A 15,758-nucleotide genomic window follows, 5' to 3' on the forward strand; every position below is an offset into this window, starting at 1 on the left:
ACCAAGTTATAACTTGTTTCAAATATGACTTAAGCAACCTTCTCAGAGGAAATGAAGGGGAAAAAATGTTTGTAAACATTAAAAAATTGCATTATTTTTATGTTGTCACATTATAAGTTCAAGCCTCACCATGATGAAAAGCAAGAATTCAGGCCTTTGCATAAACAGCCTCTAAAGCAATGGAGACGTCTATGAGATTCCAAGAATCACTTTTAACTGAAAATGGAAAGAATCCACTTCTGCAAAATCTGTCCTTCATACAGTAAAACTGCTAAAACAGGAACTTTACAAAAGGGCCATGGTATGGGAACACAGCTGAAGAAATCTGTAGCAAATTAACTAGAGGTAGAAAATCAACAGTAAGGAGGCTATTTGACTCAGTTTCCATTGATGCAAAGTCTTACATCCATAGAAAGAATGATACCTTCTACTCATCATGTAAAAATTCAACTTCCATCTTTTTTCTATATACTTATGATACTGATTAAAAAACGAATTTTCTCTGCCATTAAGGAACAAAGGTGGAGTAACGGGCCCATGCCTAGGGGGGGCTTGTGAAAATAAAAAAAGTGAACCTTTGAAAATGAAGCAATGCTTCAAAGAAAATAAAAATTGAAGCAGACAGATTTATGTATTTAAAAATTTTGGGGTTTTCTTAGATTACATCCAACAAAATCACATATTCAACCAGATTTTGGAGCAAGCTGTAGATTTAATATTTGGGCTAAAAAAAATGTGTGACTATAAATCTAGTTCAAAAACTTACTTACTTACATCATAAATATTAAGGTGGCCCGTTCTCATAACCAAAGTGCAAGTAGGAAAGAAATCATATCAGTCATTGAAGTCTTAGTTTCAGCTGCAGAATACCCTCAGTTACAACTTCTTGAAATAGGGACTGGGGGTACTGAGCTCTGCACAGAAATTAGCCCTTAACCAAGACTAAGAAAACAGCACTACAAACATCCAACGGGCTTTTCTGCAGTTTAACCCAATTTCCTAATGAAAATTATCTTTATTTTAGGAACCTGGAAGTGATTATAATCATCAAACTTGTTTGAGTTTCTACAGAGTAAAAAACTTTGCAGGATATCTCTTCCTAATAGAAGATTAAAGACAATAGATGTTTAGGGTAATGTTTTCCCTTTTACTCAATATGATAACTGCACAGAAAAGCTGTGATGCTACTTCAGTGAGTAAGCTAAGCATGATTCTGAAGCAAGAATAAGCACTTATACTTCCAGGGTGTTTCCTTCTAGATCCAAACAGAGAACAGTAATCTCACAAAGCAGAAAGGGACTAATGTCAGTACGGGGTTTATGGCCTCTCTGGAGAAAGGTCAACTAACTGTGGGATCTGAGATTTAACCACAGCATATTTAATTTCTGGTGGGAAAGAAACAGCCTTCCACTTCCCCAATACATAAAGAACCTAACTGAACAATCCAGTTTCTCAAAATATTCAAGGGTGTCAAATCTGTAATGAAAATATTAAATGTTTTCTCTGATCCATTTTGGGCAAGTATCTCATGTGAAGACAGTATTTGGCATGCCTTAAAAACTGTACAGCTCAAGAGCCAAAGGAAATAGGAAAGGCAGCAGTATCTGAGAAACTTTCTACCCCTTTTCACCTTGTGGGACTTGGAATCCCATAGGATGTCATAAAAGCCATGTAGTCTCTGGGGAAAACACGGTGAGGTAGAGAAAACACTTATGCTTTTGAAATTTCCCTCAAAAAAAAGAAAAAGTTGCAATTTTTTATTATTACTTAGGGCCCATTAAATTTGAAATAATTCATTTTCAGACAATAGTGCTTCCCAGCTCATCCATATCCATCCGGGAAATGTCCTACTTCTGTGATCTGCCTTGATCGGCATTGTCAAATGGAAAACTTTTGCCCCTGTACAGTCTAAGAACTCAGTATCTGATAGGGAAAGATTTTGGAGCTAACATTCAAGTTTCAATGGCTCTATCAGAGTTGATACTTGAATAAATATGTAAAACATAAGCCCCTACTTGGAAGAAACAGCCTTTACCAGGAATCAGAATCTGTTATGCCTGTTATATGTCTTTTTCTTTCCATCCCAAGCCCAGATTTGCATTTACCCTAAATCTGTCTAATGTCTGGAAGTGCCTCAATGCTCTCCTCTCTTGTTCTGACAACATATTTGTGGAAGGCTGAATTAAACCCTTCCTTTCTGGTTATATGAGGTTTCATAAGTAACCTTCCTCTGCTATACACAGACCTATGGGGGACAGTGAAAGGAGAGTAAATGCTCACGATGTGTAAGTTGTTGGCAGCATTTTTGGTTTATTAATCTTTTAATAGGAGAAAAAACTTAATACACGAGTCACAGGTCGTTATATTTTAGTTTTTCAAAGTACTTGTCTTTTAATGAATACCTGTTTAGGTCCAGTCAGGGACAGAGCCCTGACGAAATTTCAGTGCAACTATAGCTCTTGATAGAAGCTGAGAACAAAGCCATGGGTGGGTGGGTAAATTCATTCCTGTCTGGGGCACTGACTATGATCAAGGAAAAGGGAATTACAGGGAGCATATAGAATCACAGTGTAACCAGCAGGGCCTGTGCTTCCACACACTGTTCTTTAGAAGCAGTACAGTAGCAGCACATTAAGGACATTTCCTGAAATGAATACCCATCTAGACACATTTAAATACCTCCATAAATATGGTCTTGCAATACTTTGAAAAATAACTATTAGTCTAAATTTTCTTTAATTTCGTAAGTTACAGATGAGCTCACTGTTGTGACATGTTGCCTCTGAATTCTCTTTAATCACTGACAATAGACCACAGGTATTAAACCCCATTGCTGTGTGCTCTGCAGGGGGCAGTCTGAGCAAAGCTTTTATTTTGTTTTCTAGCAGGAAAAAACGGGAAAAACTGTTTTGCCAAACCAACATGTAGAACATTAATGATCAATGTCCAAAATAGTTTCAGTGCTGGTTAACTAGAATTATTTTAAAATTTGTCTAGTGGAGTATTCAGAATGAGTCATGTAGAAATGAGTATTTATGTTCCCTCTGACCTCAAACATTCGTGGCCTTGTTCAAGGTCACATAAGGAGACTGTGGAAAGCTTCCACATAACTTACTTTTAGATAATTTCTCTCCTTAGTTCAGCAAGCTGTGTATGTGATGTACACCACATGGTTTCTAGTGCATTCAGAAGCACATTAAGTTCTCATAAAATTTATTTTATAGCTATTTAATTGTGAATGACAATAACTGAAAATATAGAAGGCATGTTGGTACAGGGAGACAAATTGCAAGGGACAGCATTTTGCTGTTGCTGCTGGGGTTATTTTTAAATCTGGCAATGATTCTGTCACCATTACACACAGTGTTTTTCCCAAAAAGATATTCTGAAAACAGCATAAAATTCTCGATCCAAATACTAAGAATTTCAGAAAAATAAAACGCAAAAGCAGCTGTCTAGGTTCTTGAAAACTTTCTTGGATCTCCTAAAATTATTTTTCCAGAGCTACTGTCTTCTGTGTTTTCCAGACATATTTAAAGTCGTAAAAATATTTCTTAGTGTCGTGGTTTAACCCCAGCCGGCAACTAAGCACCACACAGCTGCCCATACTCACACTCTGAAGAAAATTAACCCTGTCCCAGTCAAACCCAGCACACTCGTATGGATACAAATGCACATATTAAAGAGCATGATCAGAAGGACTGATGAGTCAGTAACATATGTAGCAACATAATGAAGCAAATGACAGGAAAAACTGAAATGGCAGATTAAGGATTTCCTTAAAGCCTGATTAAGAGAAACTCAAATCACACTGAATGTTGTGCTTCATCTAGGGAGTTATTTTGCCACTTGAAAATGTGGACTAACAGGCAGAACTGAGAATGATGAAATTTCAGCACCCAAGAACCACAGACATCTCTGGAATTGTATGCAGTTCATGGTAGCAAAATAAGAAAGTTCAGGACTCATTACTTTCTAGCACTACAGCATCTTTCAAATGACAAACTGAAACAAAACTGTCCTGCTGCAGAATGATCTTCAAATACATAACTGTCTAGAATGAGAATAATACAAATACCACTGGAAAGAACATTCTTGGATCCACAGAACATTATGAAACACATAATGAAACTTATACTGGTTGGAAAAAATTAAATGGGGGATTGAAAAGGATCAAAAGCATCAACTCACCTGTGTTACTTGGAGAACAAACATGAAGGTCTTTATTTATTAGGTTCCATTGCGAATTTTCAGTTGCTCTGTTAACAAAGGCAATAACCAAGTTTGTTCCTTTTAACTTTTGAGTAATTTTTTAAAGGCCAGTAGTACTGAGTTCAGCAAGAGCAATTGCTAACAGGGCTGCATCAATTTACACCAGCACAGAATTTGGCCCACTGATGGAATAAACACTTAGGCAATGACTTTATTACTAAGAAAAAAAAAAGATGAAAGTTGTGAGTTGGAACAACCTCAGGATTCATCTTTTATTTACTTAGTGGTGGTATTTTTTGTTTCTTTGGTTTTTGTCCTGATTTATTTTGTTTGGTTGGTTTTAAAGATAAAAAGATAGGGATTTGAGTAGAACACTCATTAGCACAGGTGAGTGTGGGTGGTCTTCACTTAACAGCCACTTACCATCCAGCTGAGACTGAGGGCAATTTTCTGACTGCTCTCCTGAGAGTGACAGCCACAAATCTGGATGTAACTGTGTCACTGCTCTTGTCTTCCCCTCTCTACTGATGCAAACACTACATCAGTAGTAACTCAGGGTTCTGTGGGGCCATGGATGGGCATGAAGCCCTCCCTCCTCCTTCCTAGGACACAGCCTGGGATCTTTTATTCCCTGAACAACTGCTCCTTGCCTCCTCCAAGAATAAATGCAGAGTCAGTGGAAGCACCTTATGTACTGAATTAAAAATTTGGGCCAGCAGCTAGTCCTGCCAAACTTTGTTATATGGATAGAAACCTGATATATTGACAGAAGTCCCATTACAAATGTGAAAAGGATCCCAGAGTGGGGGGAGATGGATACAGGAGAAACCAAATCCTCTCTCCACTGAAACTAAGCTTCCACTTAGCAACAGAAGAGGGAGTTCCAAATTACTTGTTTCAGGCAAAACATTTTATGGCTGCAGAAAATAACAAACTACTGATATTTAAAACCATGTAAGATACGTCATAGCTATTAAAAATACTTGTGTTTTCTTCCACATTCATAAGGCCTATGGCTATCCACTAGTGAGTTGTATCGTGACTCTCACACAAGAGTATTCTTGTTATAACCTGCACCCTTGTTGATGTCTATTTATCTTTATCAGCATAAGAATTGCAAAATATTGTGTAATTAATTTGTTCCAGTGAGATAGTTCTCCCAGCTCATAAAAACTATTAGTTATAATGGCCATATTAATTACTTGCCAGAGTAAGACCAACTTGAGGCTTTGTTTGGCATTCACTTTTATAAGAAGAATATTGTCAAATGCTGAAGTCCCAGAATCCTTTTTTTTTCACTTTGATTTTCTCCTGATTCCAGCAGCAGCTAATCTTACATGTCTTTACAGATCCATAAACATAAAATGACAGTGCTTCTACAGGATGCCCCTCTGTACTGCAATTCTCTGGGACTGCCAGGTAGGTATTAGAGTCTCCCTTTTTAGAATTCCTTTCAGAGAACTCCTGCAGATTTGTAGACATGAGATTTTTATAAAAGCTCGCTGGATTTAGGAAAATATACTAATCTTCTAAAATTGGGTAATTTCACGGAAATATGCTTGTTATAGAGTTATCAGATCCATCTCCCAGGAAAACTGACAGATCTCAATAACAGCACTTAGTCACTCTTTCACAGTATGACTCCCACCCTTAATCATCATCAGTAAAGTAAGGGCTTGCCTGTTTGATCCTGCTAGGGAAGTTATTAAATGATATTACTTCAGCTGAGCAATATCTTAATGGTGAAATACCACAAAATGGAAAACCAAACTAAATGTTTTCTAAACTAAAGGCTTTAATGTACTGAAAGAAAGCTTCTAAATAATAAAAAAAATGTCCCAAAATTCAAATTAGAAGGTACAGTCATTCTTATCCACTCCTGTGTATCATGAACAGGGAAGAAATAATAACCAGCATAAAAGACTGAAGACCTACCCGAAAACAGAAAAGGTAACATCAATATTGTCAGATGCTAAGGAATGTGACTTTGCCAATTAATGCACTTATCTTCCATAGCTTAATTGGGAGCTTGCATGAATAGTTAATGGACGAGAATGGATGGCAGGGAAAGGCAAGTCAAGATCTGTCACAGTGGGATCTCTTGCTGTCAGACAGTGCCAGGCAAGGCGGCGGTGGCTCAGCCGCCACGGCTCCCCATGCAAGCCAGCTGCATCTGCGAGGATGCGGGAGCGTGCTGCTGCCCTAAGGCAAAACTCTGCCCAGCTGATGAAAACATGGATGGGTGGATCATGCTTTCTGTAAGACATTTTCATATTGTTAGTTTTAATGAGGCTGTGTCTCATGCATGTCTTCACACAGCCCTGCCCTTTCTGCCTCCTTGGAGTACAGTGTTGCAGGCTCTTGACCCTGCAATACCCCCTGATATTTCCTCTCCTTATCCCTAATCCTGAACAGACTTCAGCATGGTTCTCACAGAAGCAGATGGCCTACCAAAGGGCTCGTGCAAAATGTTAATGGTTTTGTTTCTGGAACAAACAAGAAAGAAAGAAAATAATAATAATAAAAAGACAACCTCAAAACCCAAAGCCAAATGACTCTGGCTGAACATTAACATTGAACACAAACAGCATCTAATCAAAGTGTCTCTAGAGTAGGAAAGAAAGGTAAAACTGGCTGAAGGTTGTACAAAGCAGATTGGAAAGGAACTGTAAAACAACGATGTAGTTTGAAATCTGAATATTGTCACATAAATGTCATTGTGAAGCAGAAAACAACAAAATAAACCCACTACACCAAAACAAAATAAGGACAAAATAATAATACGGTGTAGGCAGTACTTAAATAAGGTAAAGTAGGTACCACAGAAAACAAGATTGAATTAATTTGCAAACTATGTGGCTGTCAATTAGGTGAAACATTAATATGTTATAAGCAAATATGTTGCTAGACACAACTGCATTATCTTTTAAAGGATAATGGAAAAAACACATCACAGTCTTGCCGTTTGTGTTATTAAAGGCATGTTTAAACTAATTTATATGAAGTTTAGTGTTTGTGGGTCTAAAATAAGGACCGAAAAGAATTATGAAAGTGTTATAAAATGATTTCAATTAACTTTTTATTGTTCTATCTTAAAACAGGTATTGTGAGTCCTGTCTGTTCTCCAGAATTAGGCATGCACAATAATTACCTTGCCATTTATGCCATACTCTTACTTCTAAGAAATAAATGGTTCTTGTTTAAATGGACTTTAGGAATGATTAATATAAGTTCTTATAAAGTGGAACTGTGTTTTGCCACATTTATTGCTAAAGGATGCAGTTTCTGACACTAGTTAAATAACTGGAAGTTGATTTCCTATGTAAATGGATGGTGACTGCATTCAGTTGTGAAATCGTGCAGATTTTAAAGATTTCAATGAAATATTTTTAATATTGTTATTTCATCAGACAGAAGCTGCATGAATTTAAACAGATAAATCTTAATCTCTAGGACAGATAAAATAAGAGAAAATTAAAAGTAGCTGGGGACACCTTATGTGACCTTCATCATCACATTGCTCAATTTTTAAGTTTAAAGTATTAAAATATTTCTGGCTTTAATCTAGTGATATTTCTGGTAGGAGGCACAGATATTCTCTGAAAGAGGGACCAGTATACAGCATTTTTTCCTCCTCCCTTTCCTCTGTGCAGGTGAGTGCCTTAAACAGTAAACCCTTCAGTCATGTTCCTTCTTACTTGCTCCCATCTGTCTTAGTTTCCTTCCTGCAAGCCCCATTCAGTACTTAGAGAAATAAAAAAGTCATAAGCACCAATACTGAGGACAGGACTTCACAGCTTGAAAAGATGAAAAGTCCTTCCTTACAGCTTTAACTGAAACCATAATTGTAAATTTATCTTCCAAAGTGTTAAAGGGAAAATGTGGTGGGTTTTTTTTTTCTTGCACAGGTTTTCCTACGTCTGAAGATTTTTTTTCCCCTCTCATTACATGTTCAAAACCAGAAAGACAAGGAAAAAAGCCCAACTACTATTTTTTGTACTAGCATTTGCATTCCATTGACAATATTTGCATTGGGCATGTTTAGACATGTCCTTTTTTTTAAAGTTTCCCCAGTTATCTAGAGCAACCACATTCAGATGTTGCATCAGTTCAAGACTAGGTGAAAAATCTGAAAAGACCTTTTTCTCATTTTATTAGATACTTCCAGTTGGGGTGGCTGATCTAATTGAGGCAAAAGTATTTAACTCTTTTCCACCCAGTTTCCTGTATGTTGCTAGAGAAATTTATAGGGGCAAAAGGTGAAAATGATTCAGTTTTGAATGCATGAGTGCAACGTTAATAGTACAGTAACATTCAGAAATAAATAATTAATTTTTAACACTAGTTGTTGGAAATTTAAAGCTTAATACTTCATAGTTTTAATATGTTTAATAAAAATAGTTCAAATCATTACAAAGAATCTAATGCATTAATATTTCCTTCCATATGTGCTTCTGGAATTGAATATTACGACAGAATTAATATTAAAATGGATTTCATATATTAATCAAGACAAGACTTTGTCTCCCTCCCTTATGATAGCAAGAAAACTGTGGCAGGGTGCTGTTTCCTCTTATAGGGTTACAGCATAAACAAAGATCTGGTCACTGTGGTTAAAGGGGATTGCAAAAGTTGCAAGAAACACTGCAATCAAGCATGAGATTAATTGGTAGATTAACTACACACCGACTCCATAGGTGAACAGAAGTCAGTCTCTACCAGCAAACAAAAGTACACTGCCTCTGGAAACTAAATCACCACAAGTCCAATACCAGTTGTTTCTGGAGCAAAATCAATTGCTGCCAAGAGGCCCAAAGAAGGCTGGAACCCCTGAGCTCCTGTTAGTATCAATATGCTAAGACAGAGGATGGCATGCACTGAGCAGAGCGAGGGAAAAGAAATATTATTTTTCCCAGTTCACAGACAGAGAATGCAGAGCCTGTGGGAGAAACTGTCCACTTCTGCTCATAGGGAGTGCAGTGAAAGCAGCTGCTTTTAGTAGCCAAACTAAATGTAGAATGGCACTGTGCCACAGACATCTCCTAAATGACTTTCTTAGGCAGGGACTGAAAACAAATCCAGTCAGATGGTCCCCAAAGCCACTGCCTTAACCAGAGCTCTCTTTCCAGTGCCCAATTCTCCCTCCTCCTGCTGCCTCTCTCCCTCCATGGCCATTCATGAAAGAGCAAGAGGAAAATGTACTTTGTTAAAAGACCATCCTGTGAAACTCCTGTTTTCCTCACTTTTGGATCACTGGAGTGGTGTGCTCAAAATTCTGATTTCATCAAATTTATCACCTTTAATCATTCTTTGTGAAACCCAGCCACATTCCTCTAAACTACTGAATGACACTTCATCCTTTATATTTCACGGTAAGAAATAGATATTATATGTAACCTGCAATTGCAGATAACTGGGGAACATCCCCAGAAGCCAATTAAAACAAATATAACACTTGGCAGTTTCTTTTGGATATGAAGATCTTGGATATGCCATCTTGCTTTAGTGAGGTTATATGTACATCAAAATACATACAGGAGTTACTCGTGGCTGTAACAATAACAGACCTGAGTGATAAGCACTGTAATTCAACAATATAGCACCACTGTAATTTTTTGAACTCTGGATGAAAAATATCAAAAAGCATATTTGCACTCTATTACAAAGTAATGAACATACACAATTCGTTTCACATCTCACAGCTAGAACAGCGCCTGTCAGAAGATGCACTTCGATTTTTGTTAAGTGCAAACCCCACATTTTTCCTTGTGTGCCTTTTAGGCATACCAAACCATAGCACAGAGTCCATTGGGAGCTATGTTGTTCTAAGAAAATCATGCAAAAAGAAAATATTTGTGTCTTGGAGGTGCGGGGGCAGGAACGGGGTTTGGATTTCCTCCTCATCGTTCTAGGTCTGATCACTTCAAGTAAATAGACTAAAGCTATATCCTTGTCTCTTCCTTGTCCTCTCTTGATAGTGTCTATTTGCTTGGAACAGGAATGGAAATGCAAATGTTTCTAATTTTTCTGCTGCTTAGACCCTGAAGTAACTAACAGCTGGAATTTGAGGTTCTTTTTTTATCTGACTTCATGACAGTAAAGGGAAATCAATAGCTGTGGGGCCAGAGCAGATATTGCTCTGACTCTGCTTTGCTCAGAAGATCCCTATAGGCTGGCTAAGTCCATAGTCACTGCAATATAATAGGCACCAGCCTATTTCATTAACCTTAACTCCTCTTGGCACCACTGCTACAGCATCCTCTTGGAGACTTTTGGCAACCAGAGAATGTGAGAGTAGCTGGTCTGGACAGGGATCCTGAAGCAGCTTTCCTTGCACCTTCCCTCCCTCTCAGTACCTGAAGCACAGAAAGTCCCTTTTATTCAGCCTAAGCTTTATGTTAATTAATTTTTAAACAACTAGACAAATGCAATATTTCAATTCCACATTTAGAAAGAAAAACAAGACTGTTGTGAACCGACAATCAGCAACTAAATACTTCAGTTCCTAGGGGAAAATTAACTTGACTACATTGTACTTGACCAGCATTTCTGTTTCTCTACACTTTAACGTGTTGGTCATAAAACATCTGCGAGAGAGGATACAGGTGCTATAGATGATTGCCTGTATAGACAGGAATAGGCAAGAGCCTGCACATTATATTTATTGGCTTGGCTGTTTATCCTTTAGGCTAAGGTCGTATGCATTAACCTAGCCACTTCCTAGGTTTATTTTAAAAGGAAAAATAAAACACACGCCTAGTAATGCTAAAATTTAAATGATTCCAGGTGTGGTGTTCAGTGATCAGTCAGTTAGGCTCTTGTTAAATCTTTCGTAAGATTTAATTTACTCTGTTTCTGTGAGGCTTTGATGACTTGCCTCAGCTATGTGCACAAGAAGTATAGAATGCACCATGGTCAATGTGCTCTGAAATGTGCACAACTGGTAGCTGAGGAAGTGACTTCACATGGCACTGGTACAATACATGTTCAGCCTGCTGCATCTCTTCTGACACGCTGTTATCAGGAGCAGCTCTGGCTCTGCAAGGGAAGGTGAACCAGGGGACTAGAGGGGGGGCTGGAGTCAACAAAGGCAACAGCAAGGGAGACAGGGCTAGGTCATGTTGAGGGAGAGCGCTGTAATGCCCAGGAGGACAGGGACACACATATGAGCGTGTCAAAGAGAGCAAAAAGGATAAGCTGGGAAAGAGCTATAAGGAACATCAAGCAAATCAGGGCAAGACACACCTACTTCCCTTCTCTGAACCTCCTCACTAAATTGCTCAGCTGTGTAACAATGATGGTTCAGCAGCAGTGACCAGGTGGTAGAGGGCTGGGGTGCAAAAGAGGGGTGTATAACAAGAAACTGGAGGAGCCCGTTAGCTATGAGAATGGAGCCAATAGAATTCTGGTCTTGATTTGGGCTCTAGAGCTATTTGCAGTAGAAAGGCAGCTGCTTTTGCAGATGAACACATGGAAAAGAAACGCAGGAATTAAGGGAAAGAAAGGGGGATCAACATATTTGAAGAGACTGGGAATTGCAGTATATATTGATAGATCTTTCAACTTATATTTCATTAATTCGCTTTATGCAGTCTTGGACTAGACACTGAGAGGTTATTTAACATCCCTAAATTATATTGTTTACAGCTAATCTCATACTATGTATGTGGAGAGCATGCTGGCAAATGGTCATACTTCCAGTCTCGCTGCCAGTGCTGTCTGCTTGGAGACAGCTTCCACTAGGTTGCACTAAGTATCAATTGTATAACCATCACATAAGAGAAATATACCTGAATGTTGGAGAAAGAGAGAGAACAGGGCATGGGAAAGATCACAGGAAAGAGCAAGCATCTTAGAGGAGGCAAAATCGTGGGGTCCACGAGAGCAGGAATGATAGTGACATTTTATTTTCTTTGTATAAATGACTTTTAGACTATAGCACTTCTATCAAGTTCCCCAGAGCTGTATTAATTTTCCAGTTCTGCCACCAGCTTCCAATGTACTTTTGCAAACCACTTAATCTTTGAGAACATATAAAATATATGTTACTAGTTTCTAGAAATAGAAATGCAGTCACCAGAGTCCTCTCTTCCCAAATCCAAACTCCATGACCTTCCTGAAAGTAAATCTCTTCTTGAGATTTCAGTATTCTGAAAAACACTGAGCACAGCCTAAAATCCACCCCAACCCCCCTTCTGATGTGTGGGGCCATCTCTTTCCACACAACTCATGGCAACACAAGAACACTGTTTATGCACACTTGTTTGCTACTTTCACTGTAGTGGACAGAGCCTCCTCACAGTCATCCTCTAGAAAAAAAGGCTGAAAACAAGTTGCATTTCCTAAGCCACGTAGCATAATCAGAGCTATTTTTTTCTCTGCTTTTCATTTATCCCTAAAAACAATACTGCCTGGTTATATTTAGCATTCTGAACCAGTCACGAGAAGGGGCACTGGGCAGAGTTTGTGGTTTCTTCAAGAAATCTGCTGATCACACCATCTTGGATAAGTCATTAATTCTCGGTGTAGTGAATTCTTTGGGTTTGCTTCTTTTTTAGAGGTCAGTAGAACTCCTTTTCTTTGTTCACCAAGAGAAAAAAACCTTACCTAGCGTGATACCCAGGCTCAGGCAGGACAAAGCATACCTGGCAGGTCTTTTGTTCCCATCTCATAATCCTCCAGGGAGCTGCCCACCTCCCAGGCCAGAGCTCCTGCACAGCTAGCTCTTCAGCAAAAGAAGGTCAAAAGTTTTGCACAAGCTTTTTCCATTTTTAGTTTCCCTCCAGCACACCTGGACAACCCTATATGAAACAGATATAAAACGTTGTCTGTCTCCAAACAGTGGCATCAGGACTGTTTCCCATGGGCAAGGGAGCTGCAGGAGAAGCACAATGCCACTGGATGATCCTTCCAAGGTGAGGTAGCTCAAAGAGCACCCTCAGGAGCATTTACAAGCCAAATTTACTCAGGAACATTTAATGCCATTATTTAAATATAGAAGTAATGCCAAAAAGAGACCTGTGGTTACATCCCATACACTGAGGTTCCTCAGGCTCTCAAATCCCTACCAGGGGGATCCCTCACTGTCTACATCAGCATATATTTCTCCCAGAGATGGGCCATCATTGCTACAGTTTAGGGAATTCACCTGTAAAACCAAAACAAAGCCTGTTGAAGGATTAGAGAACTTCAAGAACAGAGGCAAGAGCAGCTGTTGCTTTGTAGATCAAGATGAGAAACATACTTTTGCTTTCCGGAAATTAGTTTAATTTCTAAATGCCAAAGAACAGTATGAATGTTTTTTCTGACCAAAGGTAAGCTAAATATCTTTCTGATGTGGTAGATATGCTGATTATTACAGGTAGCCTCAGTAATCAGTATAGGGCCATCTTAATTGTCTTCCCCGAAGCAAAAAGAACTTAATTTTCTGTAGTTGAGATGGAATTTGGTGAAATAGAGATCAATAACTACTAAACAAACAGGCCAAAAAAAGAATAAATCTACGGGAATGGGTTGAAATAGTGAGATACATCACAAAATGTGATTAATGACACCAAGGGAAATATAAAATAACATGTTTCCTTGGAAATGGACTGTAAGTGCACAATATCTGCACAATATTGTGCATCTGCAGTTCTCCGTCCTGCCACCTAATATCCAAATTGTCTGCCAGTATAAACACAGCTGCTAAATGTCTTCTACAACTGCAAAAATAATGAATCTCCACTTTCTTCCCAGCTATTGAAGTATATTTTTACAGAGACAAATGCAATGTTTACCCTTTTTCAAGAGAAGACAATCTCAATGCCCAACATATATGTCTTATTAACACACATTCAGATTCAAATATCATAGATCAAAGAAATGGGATGGCTGTTTTCTAGTATCCTTAGATGAGCTGAGATTTAATGGTTTTGGCTTGAATAATTTCTCATCTGGTTTCCACATAGATATTTGCTTACCCATCAGTATAAAATCACCATTTTAGTTGGTTTTGACCATCACTACAACTTTACTGAATCTGGCAGGATTGCCAAGGAAGGATAAGAAGTCTTTGTGTAAACTCTGCTTTCCACATTGTGGATTGGCCTGTAGACCCTACTGGGGAAGTGCTGTGATCGGCTTCTCCCCAGCCTGGAGACATAGGTCTGCAGCAGCCGGGGGCGTGGGAGACTCCAAGTAACAATTTTCATGTTATAATGCTAGCCTGGACTGTAAGAAGTAATTTGAGATAATTTACTAGGTTGCGTTTACTGAAACAACTTCTTTTCAGAAAATATAACTAAGGAAAACCCGAGAAAAAATGGAAAATGATAGTCAGGATTTTCAAACACTATACTCTACTTGGTCTTTGCACAGATGAAGAGAGCATAAATGGTGGTGGTGGGAGGGAGGGAAGAATGAAGGAAAAAAGGAAGAAATAAGGCTCCATAACCTTAGGAAGGGTACCAATCCATTTATATGCTTCCTGGAATGCTTAGAACATTTAGTCTTACTGGCCACAAGAAACCACTTTTGTTGTGCAAAAGATTTCACACATGAGCTGAAGCCAAAAGTTTTTTCATGGCACTGTGGGAAGAAAAAACATTACTGTACAGTTTTGTGAACTACACACAGAAATCAGTCTGTAGGTCTGCCTGGTGAAAACTTTCTGAATTTATGAAAACTGTCATTCCCTCCAGCCTCCTTCAAATCATAGGCTTGAAATTTAACTCTTCTGTTACAACAACAGAAAACTGGCACCTAATCATGATTAAGCAAGTAAGCAAAGTACTGTTACTACCCTTGATTAGCTGAAAACTATGTATACACTATCATTTTTTGACAGTCTGTCACTCCCAACCTATATTCCATTTTTATCATATTCATATCTTACAACTCATCAGCTGGCCTTCTATGGGGTAAGGAACATGCTTTTCTCTAGGCTTTTACATGAACTAGCTGCAGTCTACTTTTCCACTACTGCAATAGAAATACCAAAGTCTTGTAATAACCATGAGAGCTGGGTGGGTTTTTTTATCCTGTGAGAAAGCAAGATAGATGATAAATTTTAATAAAAAAATAGAAAGATTCAAATTTTACATAAAAATTAATCATTAGAGGCAAATTGGGAAGATCCAGTTGGTCAGACCATCATGATAAAGAATAAGATACAACTTTAGTCCTCTGTTGGAACTTCCAATTATCTTTCTCTATTTAAATAATTTTATTTCCAGATAATTGATTGCAGATGCTCCCAATCTATTATTCTACCAAGAAGAACACAGCTTTTGATTACCCAGTGATTACCAATGATCTGTAGTTGTGCTTAATAGAGTTCAAAGCTGTGATGTGGATCAGACTGGTACGCTGGGGAGAGGGAAGGATCCAAGACTTCTGTAAATAGACAGTTCACCTCTACAGCAGGTAAGTATATCTGCTCCCTTGCATCTGGATCTTGAAGTACTCTGAGCATTAAAGCTAGAAGAAAACAAACTGAAGTGGAAACCCGAACTTTCTTGCTGCTAGACTGAAATTGCACAGTTGGATCTGGAAACCCAGCTCTC

This window comes from Chiroxiphia lanceolata, chromosome 9, assembly GCF_009829145.1.
Source record: "Chiroxiphia lanceolata isolate bChiLan1 chromosome 9, bChiLan1.pri, whole genome shotgun sequence".
Taxonomy (NCBI): Eukaryota; Metazoa; Chordata; class Aves; order Passeriformes; family Pipridae; genus Chiroxiphia; species Chiroxiphia lanceolata.